Source organism: Accipiter gentilis, chromosome 2, assembly GCF_929443795.1.
Source record: "Accipiter gentilis chromosome 2, bAccGen1.1, whole genome shotgun sequence".
NCBI classification, from domain to species: Eukaryota; Metazoa; Chordata; class Aves; order Accipitriformes; family Accipitridae; genus Astur; species Astur gentilis.
The window spans coordinates 16,359,507-16,373,802 of NC_064881.1; positions in this window are offsets into that span (position 1 = coordinate 16,359,507).

Here is a 14,296-nt window from a genome sequence, read left to right on the forward strand (position 1 = left end):
AATACATTTTTACATGCTCAAAGATGTGCTTAAGTGATAAGAAGGATGATGTTAAAACAGACACAAAGATAAGCAACATCAGAAGGGATATAAGAATAACCATGCCAGGTCAGTCCAATAGTCCATCACTTAATTGTCCTCTGACATGTCACAGCAAGGTTAAAAACCCATATCAAGTCACCTGCCTGCACTGGAAATAATGTCCTAGCCAGGATAAGCAGGCAGTCAGGGTGTTTCATTCTTTAGGATAGGAGTACTGATACTGTTAGGAAATAATTTATTCTAATTTAGTATGACTGAATGCTCTCAATATCTACAGAAAGGTTTTATACATGTGCTGAATCCTGCTGATATTTGGCTCAGTAATATCCATGAAAGGAATTACACCAGTTAATAAGGAGTTACATAAATACATTAACTTTGATCACTGTTAAACTATCTGCAATTCAGGTTCATTTATTGTTCTCATTTTATGCTTTTAAGGAAAAGCATAGAAATGGATCTTTTTTAAAGAATTGGGCCAACATGTATTTGTGGGGAAAATGTTGCTCCTCTAACCTCCACTGTTTGCTTACCCACCCAACAGTTGTTTTTCTCTTCAAGAAGCCAGAACCTCTTTGCTGTCCATGGTCAACAATTTTCTTTGCTGTTGACTTCAACCAAATAACAAAACGAATTCAACCCTTATATTTCATGACAGGAGGAAGCCAAGGTGGTGGTAGCTAGTTTTGTTGTTTTTTCTTCAAGAATGCTAGCCATGTTTACCATACAATGCTATAACAATGCACAATCCCATAATTTTTATCCCTACTGTTTCCTACATGAGATGTTATACTGGAAAAAATGGATTTTTCAATGAAAGACAATATCCGTGGTCTGTGTTTCCCCAATTATCTGTGTCTTCTAAATCAGGCAGCCTCTGGCATGCCATGAAATGAGGGTACCTGTGCCACAGATGAGCAGATTAATAAAGAAAAGATCTTTGTTCTAGGGAGAGGTAGAACATATATACCCATTTCAAGTTTGTAAGAAAGTTCTCACCTGGTTACTTCTATCATACCTTTTAATCTTGGATGGTGCCTTTCACGTCTCAACTTGCGTTATAAATGAGTTGCTAGTCGCCAAAGACTGAGGAAATTTCCGACTCTCGTCTGTGAAAAAGTTGAATATAGATAGATAGATGCTGAAGGATAGGTCCTGAACATGGGATAACTAACTGCCCAGCTTTAAAATGGGACAGTGTATCTTGTTTTTTCACATAGAAATCCTTCAGCTGAAGTTTTTCTTCTTATTGCTATGAAGGAAAAAAGTTTGAATTATTCTTTTTCAGAAACAGGTTGATAATGTGGGCCCAGGATAGGATGGATTTTCTCACAGCAAATTGTAGCACAGGATATTTGATACAGAGTTTATTCAATAACAAAATTTGGCATGTTAGTACCAAGGCATCACTTTATCACATACATTTCTCTATGCAGTTAGAATTTATCCTGCACATTTAATGGATTTTCATTAAAAGATTTTAAATAAATCTCATCTTTTCTCAGTAGCAATGAAGAGAGGTGGATATCACATTTTGCATTCCACCTCCATCTTTGTGCATTTTGATGTAATGCAGCAGAATGCCTGCTACTATTTAATTAAACAGGAATCTGGATTAACTCCAGCTGTGGGCCATGTAATCAGGGCTGGTGAGTGTGTTCAAAAAGGGGTGTTTTCCCTGGCTCATATTTCATTCCTGCATGGAAATCTGCTCTCACTCAAACCTGTCCACATGCTGCAGTAAATGATTTTCCCTCCCTTTTGAATCATACACTTAAGCACCCCCCACTACACTTCTATGAAAAGAAACAAAAAGGCACAAACAGCTTGACTGGTCCATTTACACTAAGTACTATTTAATGATGAGGGGCTTTGCTTGTTCATGTATAAATCTACCATTTAGTCAAGTTTATACTGTAACGACTATAAGATCTATTATATTGTTTTATGCAGATTTATGTCATTCTCTCCAGATGACTACAATTTGATTATTTGGTGCCCATGGCTTAAGATGAGCTCAGTGCTCAGAAGTGGTTTTACCTTTCACCATCCTGAACCATAGGCACTCTTTCAATTCTTACTACTTCTCAAAGTATTTTTGCTATGATTCAAAATATAAATTATACATAAAATAAACATGATAAGAAAGTCTGGCTGTAGTTGCAAATCTTTTTTTTTTCTCCCAATAGAGGAAAAGAATCACAGACCCATATATACATTTTGGAGAGAGTCTAGCCCACCCATAAACGACAATGTGCTCTCAAGTCTGAATATGAGTGTACAACAGCGCAAATGTGTGTGCAGATTCATGAGCTGACACATTCGTGAGAATTTGTGATCATATTTGATTTTCAGTGGTCTTTCTGAGTATGCACTTTGCCCCTTTAGATGTCATCATCAATCCATAGTGGTGCTTTTGACAGAGTATGTCTCGACCAACAGAAAAGACAATTGTCAAATAGAAGTTGCTCATTGTTCGTTTCCAGAGACTGGACATCTTTTTGCAGTAATTTGATATGGCAAGTTTTCTCAAGCTATCAGCAGAGATTCAAACTACAGATGATAATGAAAACTAAATCAGAGTTCATCATGCATGAAAGATTCTGAAACTTTGAATTTTTTAAATTTCGTACCTTGTGTGGAGGTTACAGATGGGTAAACTCAAAAACGTTTGGCCTTACCACAATATTAGATTTGCTGGCCAAACGTCACCTGCCAAAACAAACTAGAAATAAATAGCTCTCCATTTTCAGCAGAACAGAGCCATTTTCCCTCCCTTTTTTATTTCTATTTTTCTCTTTCTTCCAATCCGTCAGTGTGAAAAGACTGTTGAATGAAATTCTGGAAAATACATCCAAATATTTTAGGCTTTCTGATAAATTCCCTCAAGGACATTGTAAATGGTAATTTTGATCACCACAGAGTGTCTGAGTTATATAGAGTTATATAGTTGCATGTGGCAGGATGTTTCTTTGTATCCCATAGCATCCCATAGTCTGTCTCTGGGGGAACTGAAATTTTGGATCTCACTTTCTATCAGTTCCTAGTTTTTTATAAAATTGAACAAGCAAAATTGTTCTCGTTTTCTTTTTTGTCTTCAGGACATTATCTAATTAATTTCCTGATGGTGTTCTTTACTGCTTTTCCATCCACCCTTCATGCCAGTCCCTACAAAGGAACTAGTCATTATAGATTACCATCTCTGTAATGTTTCTGGTCAAGACAGTGGGTGAGAAAGTTTTAACTTCAGCCCTAGAATATACCGTAATGAAATTCTAATTAAGTTGCTAGTATAGAGAAAATTAGAAAATAACAGCCGTTTAAATCTTAACCTTCAAGGAGGCTTGAGCAGGTATGAATAATGTTATTTCTGAAAGATGGTATGAGTGCAGTTGCAGACACTAGTGTGAAGCGATGCATGTTCATTACAACATCTTTCCACACTGTTAGGCGGAACAAGTCATAGTATAAGTGTATGTTTAAGTGCTTGAGTATCAAAGATATACTCTTATTCTTGAAGGAAATGATGTTGATGAAGGCAGTTTAAATGAAATTGTATGGTCAGAAGTACTCTCTGTACTTTTTATTTCTGTCTGCAATCCAGGTCATGGTCAGGCTGTACCCACATCATTTCACTGTTATCAGCTCTCCCCCAGCGATAAACAGCCAGACAAGTTTGTATGCCATCTGATTTTTTTAAGCAAACTCAGATTTATGATTACACTTCTATCCAGTTTCTCATTCTTGATGTCTATTTGTCTATTATTAACATCATCATCATCATTATTATTATTATAATATCTGTCTCAGATTTTATATCAGGTCCACCATTCTGATATTTAACTGCCTATATATGAATTGTGGCTACATATATGCTTACATTCCACTCATTTGGAGATCAGGACATCTAAAGCCAACTTGAGGTGAAAATCTGCCTGTACACATTTTTATGTATTATCCTTTTATCCTTTTCTGAGTGAATAAACGCTGGGACAATAGTCTGCTGTGTGCAGATATACTTCAGCATTGACTTTCAGCTTTAACAATCCAGATTTTTGTCTCCACCTCTGTCTTTAATACTGCTATGGTTTTCAACCACAAAGACTGAATTCAGCCAGGCAATCCCATGACAAACTCCACTAAGGACTTCACAGTTAACAAAACAATGAATGAAACATCATTCTGGCACACAGAACAGCTTTCTGCTGTCTTCTGCCGTCTTTGCTTTTTTTTTTACCCCAAGTGGAAAAGCAACTTCAAAAACAAGGTGCTGTCATTTTAGCAAAGGAGAATTAGGACTGTGAAAGGATGAAGTGTCCTTGCACAGAAAGACTGCAGCTAAAATTGTATCAATATTCCTGTTATAAACTGATAAACACAGAGCTCAGTGAGGTCAAGTTGTACATGCTTGAGCTGACATGCCAATCTGCCAGCAGTCATATGGTTCTCATATGGCGACACGCCACAGATGCCAGGAAAATGTGAGAAGTTTCTGGCTCATTTCATTTCACTCTCCTGAATGCCATGTTTGCCTGCACGCGCACGCACACACACACACACACACACACAGAGTAGATTTTCTATTTTAAATAGAGCTGTTATAGCCTGTGTATTCCCATTTTCTTAAAGGATTTGCAATAACTCACCCAAACCGATTCCTGAGACTTCTTAGCAAGACTTGTCTTGGAAATGAAAGCAGCTTTTGTTTTTTTCTTACAAGCCTTCAAAACACTCCCCTAGCCATTTTTAAATGACATCAAAAGACGGAATTAGAAAAAGAGACAGACAAGATAACAACACATCGTATGTGGATGCATTTTGCACTCTTATAATACACATTTGAGGGAAGGAATCTTAGAAGTTTCAGTTGTCTCAAAATGAGACTTCTTCCAACCTCTAATAAGACTAAAACAGCTCTTTTTTTAATGCTTGCAAGTATTTATTTCTTTGGTACTGTTTCTTCAATGTGCATTTTTGTGTCAACAATATAATGTCTGTCTCATGGACTGACATGATAGTACATTAACAATTGTCTACATTCATATTTGGTAAACAGACCGCAATTATTCATTGAGTATATAATGCACAATTTACAAATTGTTGAAATATGTATTTCCACATTAGACCATCTTTCAAGCTTTTGCAGTCTTTTGTGTCAGGTTCAATTGTCTTCAAGATGAATTGTTTTCCTTTTCCTTCTTTTAAACTGCTACTAAAGGGAAAAGGCTAAGACAAATATAACTACAATCATGCAACATTTTTAATGAAATTACTTGCTTCTACGACTGAGAGTATACACTTCACTCTTGCCTCACCAAGTCCAGCTACTGTGATTTTAAATGAACTTACTTCAAATTGTTAATGCAAAAACATAAACTGGTTTTAGTCTTAATATGTAAAAAACCAAAAAATGCACAATATGTGTGTGTGTGCACACGTGTGTGTGCACAGGTGTGCATGCGTGCATACAACTAACTATACAAGTAGCAGTGATTTCTCCATGCAGGACCATGTTTGAAATTAATTCACCTATGACACCTCACCTACCTTTGGTCAGAAATCTCTCTCTTCAAGCACATTAAAAATGCCACATTTCTGGACAGCCCCAAACACTTTAGATTAGCCTACAGGAAAATTATTTTGTCTTTTCCAGTGTTAATATTCATCTGCCTGGGATCACACTTATCAAAGGTTCAAGATAAGAACACCGGATCAGGAGCGGGCAGTAACTTTCTCATGCATAAAAAAGCTAGGATTTGGGAGTCTCAGACCCTAAATTTACAAGACTGGGAACAAGAAACAGCAGAGAGAATTCTCTGTGCTCTGCAGATGTCAAGATGCGAACTTTTCAATAATCACCATTTAGATTTTTTTCATTTTCATTTACACATCTCTTGTAAATTGTGGGAGGAAGGCCAGCTCAGGCATTGAGGCAATAGCCTACAGTTGAGAAAAACACGGTTTGAATCCTTGCTTGGCCTAAAGTTTCCCTCATGATCCTGTTCCTTAGCCTCTAATTAAGATACTGCCCCCCGCCCCCTTCCCCAAACCTGTTAAGGTTTCACACTTGACCTCTAAGAGTTCTATGAGTCCTGACATGACTTTTCTTAAATACCCAAGATACAAATTATAGTTGAATTAAAACTAAACCGAATAATTTCCCCACTTAGAAAGGGAGCACTGCTGGAATACAGTCCAGTGATAAATCCCTGTTTTCCTTCCCTTAAACCCAGGGATTTCATATCACTTGCACAGGTCTTCTGGTTTTTCAGGGTCTTGCCTAGCTCCTCAGGTTTCAGTCAAGGTAACTGGACTATTCAGATTACTTTAAAAAAAAGCCATTCCCAAGAGAATACTGAAGTATTCCTGAAATATTTTGTCATTCAAGTGTCATTGAAAAACAGTATTCCATGAAACCGAGTCCTCAGTATGAGTTTGGAGTTTCCTGTTCATCTTTTTCCTGAGATCAATAACTGTGAAAAAAGGCACAGACAAAAACTCGGATCAGCAGGTTTTTTTATGAAGCCTTTTTTTTCCCCAGCAATGCCTTCTTTTTTTTCTAGTGTATTTACTCAAGAGACCCTCATTATTGCAATAAGAATAATAAAGAAGCTGAGGACCTGAGGAACAGAACTTCAATTTGTTTGTTGCTCTCTAAAACACATACATTTGTACAAATGTTTTGGAATAAACATTTGTGTTTGTGCTTGCACAGCAATTAACAGATTGTAAATACCATCCAAAGTACTGCATCCACTTAGAGTTATTGTTTACATAACCCCTACTTGGATTTTGGTACATAAGACCTGGGTCCCGATTAGATTTCACTTTCCTTTTATTGTTAGCCGTCCAGTAAAGATAAAGGACTTCTTGAGTGGAGTCGGTCTGATTTAACTCAGTGCACTTCCTCATGAGATTATATTACTGGGATCAAACCAGCAGCATACTCAATCATAGATTTCAGCGTTGCATATGTTGTATATTGTGTACATGCTATCAATACTATGACCTCTTTGCAGCGGTCAGAACAATTTCTCTGTCCTCAAACAAATTAAAGCATTAGAACACAATTCACATGACAACAAACATTATACATGTAGCTCTCTCTTAATACTCATATCATATTTTTTTTTTAACTTAATTTGTCAAGTTCATAACTATCACTTGAAACTTGCTGACAAGGAACCTGATAACACATCATATCAAATTCCATTTTACAACTGTTTCCTTGGAAACACAGGCATAAAAATGGGCCATGCACAATGGAATGAAATCAAACAAATTAAAATAAACCTTAAAGAATTCCCACTAATCACAAACCCTTTGCTTTGCTAAAATTCATGCAAAAACAGGGATAATGAGTCTTACAATAAGAGCATCATTAGCCCCACAATGCTATAGTCCCTGCTTGTTTTGGCCCTGATCCATCAAATCACTTTAGCACGTATGTAACTTTAAATGCATGAGATATCCCAGTCAACAGCATGAGTCATGTGTTAAGGTTATTCATGTACTTAAGAACTGCACAAGAGGTGGCTTTGTCTCCAGAGGCTCACTAGTTATTAAAGAGAGGATATATGTATACACACTGCAGGCTATACACACATCTGTGGAAGCCATGCTCAGGAATGATAACATATAAAACACTCAAGTCTTCATATACCATAAGTTACGACTTCTGATTATTTAAAATCATGAGAAGATAACTGGATAAAGGTAGGAAGACATTAATTTTGAGCAATCTGTTTATACAGAGGTATAAATTTTATTTAATGTAAAAATTGCATGCCAGTACAAAGAAGAAAAATTACTTTTTTTGTTGACCTTTCGGATTTTCTTCCATAGGTTTGAAGTGACTTTAGAGTAAGATTACAGATCATCTGATAAGAGAACTGTGCTGAGATTTACAGCTACCTCGCTAAAATTTTCCTGCCCATTAAGGGGTTTTATTTTAATTACCAAGCAAACCAACAGTTTTCCTCCTTTTTATTGTAATCATTATGATAAAGATGGGTATGTAGATTCTTCTGCTTGCATTCGAGATCTAGTGCATCAGATTTGTATGGCAGGACTATCAAAATGCAGATATTATGCTGGCAAATGTATTCTTTCTCCCAGTAAAAGAGTTACCATGTACCAGATAGCATGTTAATTCTACCACTCCCTGGATAAAAAAGCAATTTGATTGGAGACTTTTCAGAATACCGGTCTTTTTTTTTCTCTACATTTAGGTAAAAATGTCATGGATAAAGAAGGAATTTCCCTTGAGGAGTTTACTCTATATAGTACATCACACAATCTCTTCTGTCTTTCTGTAATACATCTGGTACCAACAATGCACTACTGATAACAAAACCTAGTTATTACGTAGTATGTTCAAAGATTTCAGATCTCAAGGTGCTTTGCAAAGGAGTTACATATTACTGTCTCATTTCTACAGACAGGAACACTGATGTATAAAGAAACTCCTCATCAGAACTGGTTATTCCCCATAGATCTTAGATTTGAGGTATTTTAATTTCACAGATTTTTCAGGGATCTCACAGCATTCAGATGGTAATGGATGTCTTACTTGACGTAGGCACAATAAAGAACTGATGAACCTTAAGTTTGTAAAGTGAAAGACACCTGATGTAAAGCTGAAGATGAGTATCAAATACTGTTGAAAATCAAGCCCCTTTAGTGTGAGCGCTGAAATTTCAGAATACAAGTCTTGAGACATGCAGACAAAATTCATAAGCTACTTGAATGCTTGGTTTTTCTACCTTTTGTCTTTCCCCACCTAGAAAATTAAATTTTAAAGTACTCGACTAACCCTCATGCAACTTCTTCCCAGAATTTTTGCCTCATTATCATTAGAGTATTTTAGTCACAATTTTATACTCATGAGATTTTATAAGCAGATATCATATGGTTGATATTTCTTTGATAGTATATAATTGACATTTCAGAGTTCAACCCCAGTTCCAACAGAGATTTTTCACGTATCTCTGGATGAAACCAAACCTTCATACCTGTAAGATCATGATTATTATTTTTTTCTTCTATCTTATCCATTCTTTGTGTTGGCAACTTGACCCTTAAACTTTTGGGGCAAAAGCTACCTCCCACCAAATGTTAGTAAAATGTCTGCTGGCTGTCATGACATTTTCTTAACATGAGTTAATGCATAAGAATTGAAGCTAAACATTTCAGAACTCCAGAGTGTCTCATTTTTTGCCTGTTGTTATGTTTACTTTCACTACAACAGCAGCCAAGCACAGGAAATCCAATTTCCAGAGCCTTAGGATAAATGATTGAAGGTGTAAAACCTCCCAAACTCTCTTGAAATTGAGTTATTTATAACCTATTCCCTTATTCCTATGTAGAGTGGTACTCACTAATAAATTATATGTTCCCAAATGTTTTTCACTGCTGTTTTCTTTCCATGGTTTCTCGCAAAATTTGTATGTGTAAATGGAATACTGTGTGATTTTTTTTAAAGTTAGACTTAAACCAGGTAAACATAACATGAAGGAAACCATGAAATACCATTGCCTGTTGTCACTGTTGGCATAAATTCAAAGTGGCCAAGAAGGGATGCATGGGAAAGTACTCTTCTTCACTACCCTCACTGTTAAGTGTCACTTGAATGTGGTTACAGTGTTTGCTAACTAAAGGCTTAGAAAAGGATTTGGAACTCTGTTTTAATGGGAGTCAACAGGAACTCTCGCCAACTGTAGGGAGAATCCTGAGACTGCCCAGTTTCATTATTCCATAAGACCTAATTTTACTTAAGCTTCCATGGTCATTCTTGGGGATCTTCTATGAGCCAAGAGGATGTTATGTAACTCACACATCAGAGAAATACCTTTGTATTTCTTGGTACATCAGTTCCTAGCAGGTGGAAACAGCAGGCAAACTGAGGACTCAATGCCTGGATTTAGTTTTAGCCGTTGCTAAAATAGGGGCACATGCTTCACTGAGGAATGTGTCTCTTCACGACTGCACGTGGCTATCACTGTATTATAGCAAAAGTTACTGGTACTCAGAGATAATTTTGTTTTGAGATATGTGCCAAAATCAATATGTATATGCTTGAAAATTTCTGGTACAGTGTCTGGAAAAGTACGAAATTTACCCCAATCAAATATAGGATTTAATATAGACCTGCCATCTCTTAGCAGAAACTAGAGGGTTTTTTTCTGGCATAGTGGCTTTGGGTCTCTTTCTAGCTATTGTCAAATTTTATCCCACATGGTTGTGCCAAATAAGTCAAATAAACAGTGTCATGAGGCTCTAAATTATGTTAGTAACTAGATGCTGTGTACAGTAGGTCTCTGTAAACCTCATAAGGCCTTTTTGCCCCGGAAGTACAACAGCCAAGGTCTTAGGGCTCCTGTTGCAGATTTCAGTCTTTTTTGGAGATTTAGTTTTACTGAGATTTCTGTTGGCCATCTTTCCTCACCTTGATTCTTCCTCTCCGGCTGAACTCATCAAATTTCAATATCAAGAACATGTAACATTCCCAGCTGTGTGGGAGCTGCCTTTCACCTCCTGGTCCCAAAACAAATTGGTTTTACAAATTCTCTGCAAATTCTGCAGGGTAATGATGTGGCTGCCCAAAATTTGCAGAAGGATGTCCAGTGTAGGATAAAACACTGTAGACCATCTGCAAAGAATTTCCTATGTTTAATCCCACAACAAGACCCGAGACTTCTTGATGTGACATGAAAGAGAACTGCAATCACTGTCTATGTAACACCATGAGAAACCTCACTATGCAAAATGTACTTTGTATCAAATCAAAGCACCAAAATTACCCCCCCCCCTTTTTTTAATAACCAGTGCTTCTCACACCTCTTTTGTTACTTAATCTCTTATCCCTTTTTTCTCTGTCTCATGGTCCTTAAGCATTTAGCTAGTCATACCTTAACGAGAGTGATGCACGGTAACTGACTGAGCAAGTCAAAAGTCCCTAAATTACCAAAGGAATGGAGTATTAAAATTAAATCTCCCTAAAGGTTGTTGATTTCTAATTTTATGTACAGAGAGGAGGGGTGGAGGGGAAGGTTTTGCTTTTCCCTTAATTCTGCCATATTGTCTGATTCACAGCCGGAGACAAACTGAAATGGCCATCTGGTTGATGTGCATACAAAAGGAGTGGTTTGCCAGACAAAGAAAGTACCTTTTATCATACAAAGCAATGCATCTCCTCTTATCAGACTTCCATTCTGCAGGTCTTGTAGAGCTGCAGGTAGGTAGGAGCAGACTCTGCATACCACCCAGCTGTAGCAGCTGCTGTTAAAATAGTAATGCAAGTACATAATGGTCTGAGGGCTCTGTGGTACATTCATAACACAAAATATACCACAGTCATACTGAATATTTTCAGTTCCTGGTTTCTGATTTTAGATAGACTATTCTGAGTTCACTAATTTGCTCCCACCACAGGAGCAATTACAGGATTTTATGTTCAAATAACAGTACATGAACAGTTAGAAATCAGGCTGAGACCACTGTGTAAATGGACCTTTCTAAATAGGAGTATGGGTTTTGTAGCTATTTAATACCATCCACAAATGTATCTGTCTACCTTTTGTGACGGTAATTCTGTGCCCACATGCACAAAAGAAAAAATTGCATGCAAAACATCCCCTTTTTGCCCATATCAACTTTTGCAGTCTTAATCCACACACCCAAATACTTGCAAGTGGCCACTCCATATTAGTTTGATTTCATCTATATTTCAGTTCATACTGCTGATCCCGGCACATCCACCACTCAGACTATGTAAAATGTCCCAGAAATTTTAAAAGAAAAATTCACAGTAGAACATTATGATAGCCATTCCCCTTTCCTGGTGATAGCTGACCAGAGTAATCTGAGAAATTCATGTTAGTTCACACACATAAGATATCTGCTGTGTTTAGGAATTATTTTTTTCCCCTCTATGAAGTATTTTCATTAGATGAAAGACAGTCATATGTATGAAACACTGGCGCTGTTGTTCAAAATCAGTCCTTTATTTCAATTTTCTCATCCTCTTTTCTCCATTGAAACCTCCTGCTCTTGATACTGGACTCTGTTGACCTCCTCTTAAGGGGGTACTTCACTGCCTTCGCTGTGATGATAACCATGGAAGTAGAACATCCTATTACCCCATAAAGCTGTCCAGGGAACTGGAATGGAAAATGCCCTGAACTGCCAATGCAAGCGACTCCACTCCTGAGAGCGGATTGCTCTATGCTGATATTCCCCTTCTCCTGATTTCCTTCCACTTTAAATGATTTCTTAAAAAGATTGAAGCAATATGTTTTTCTAACTAGAATGAGGGTCAATGAGATAAAGCAAGCAAACAAACCAAAGGAGGGTAAGGAGTGATCCCAGGTTTCTAGGCATAGCTGGGAAGTTCATTTCCCTAGTATGTGGCAGGCATGGTAATATTATTAAACATTCCCCAGGCAATGTTGCTAGGCTCCAAATTCTGTATTTTTCTTCCAGAAAACAAAACGTTTTTCTTTTTCAATCAACTATCCCCTCCATCAATATATAACAAAATACCCACAGTACATGGTATAAAAGCTGTTTAATTTAAGACAGTGACAGTCATTGTATTTATGCTGTCGTGGTATAAGGTCGTACTAAAAAAAGGGACGATCAACCTAAATGTTGATCACAGAATACGGGAGTGTAATTGCAGAAAAAATATTCTAGATTTTACAGGTTCAATACATTATTTTAAAATAAATGTGCACAAAGGATGTCTTGAAAGATGTTACTGAATTGTAAGTGTCAGTCATGCAAGAAGTAGAGATTTAAAAGCAGTCTTTGTATTCACAGGTCCATGACACAGAGTCCTTATTTGGAATATGATAAAAGAACATTCAAGGACAAAAACATTTCTGGCCCTAAATTTCCCTTCACTTCATTCAATTATCTAGAAACCTATCCTTTTTTTCTCCTCATAATATATGACATCAAATTTCTATGCATTAAGTGAAACTTCCCTCCAGATTTCTTAGCCATGCAGTGGTAAATTTCAATCGTGCCTGGCTTTTTTCTCCATTGATCTAATGCATGTGTTTACTGAAATTTGCTGTGCATTATGTGACGTGCATTATGTCACCCACTAAACAAAAAGTAAAACCATTCATTATACTCAAAACACTCTCTGAAGGTGATTTCACATTCGTCTTCCCACACAGGAACCCATTCAGGCCTTTCCTCCAACAGGAGATAGAGTCCTTGCAGGGACCCTCTGAAGATCACGGTGGAGAAAAACAAACTCAGTAAGGAGCGCTAGCCACTGTGTAGCTGTGGACTGTGGTTTGTCAACCAAATTACCTGATCTGGACTTTGTCCTCCTTACCAAAGGAGCAAAGCAGACTTCCCTGCTACTCCCTTTGTGATCAGTGTGAGAAACAAACAGCAAATAAAATAGGAGTGAGGAGGTAGTCCAAGACAGAAAACTACCAGGGTTTAGCTACAACTTAGAGAGACCCCAATTCAGTGTTGCTTGTGGCAAGTGCATTAGTTTTTCGAAATACTTTCGTTTCAAAATCTTAGTGTCCAAATGCCTTAATGTCTCACCACACAGGTTGGTTGCCATAATAAAGATGTCAGATATTCAGATGTTTTGACAAGGTCCACACAAGAACCTCAAGCTTATAGTATTATATTTATTATTTTCACTGTTATTTTAGCTCCATCTTGGAAACTGCACCGTAGGAAATGTACATGCAGTACTCAGATGTTTCGCTGCAGATGAACTGGACACCAGCAGCACAGTTAACTGAGAAAAAGTTCAGCTCTGGGAGAAATTGCTCATATACCTGGTCTGCTGTGCTCCCTGGTACCACATTATGGGAAAAAGCAGTGCAAGACCTTGTAATCCCAAATCAAGCTTCTCAATAGAGAGAGCAGAAACCCTCAGGAGCTCAGCTCTAAAACTCCGTCCTTGTTCTCCTAGCAGCACTTCTTGGTTTGTCAGATGGAGGTTTTGCCACTGCCTTTTTACCCAACTCCCAGGGTGCTGGAGTAGCAAAACACCATTCTGCCTGCTGAAAATGATGGGCTTACACTGGGCCATTTCTATCCCAGTCTCTTGATGTCTGTACTGCTGAAAGGGAGCATAGCTCTTCTCCCATGCGTGCAAAAAGTCACACTGGAAGAGAGGAACAGGGGTAGCTAGTACAAAGGCAACGTATTTATTTATTTTGCAGACATAAAATGTGCGACACAGGATGGTCAGCTATATGTGCAAAATCAGTCA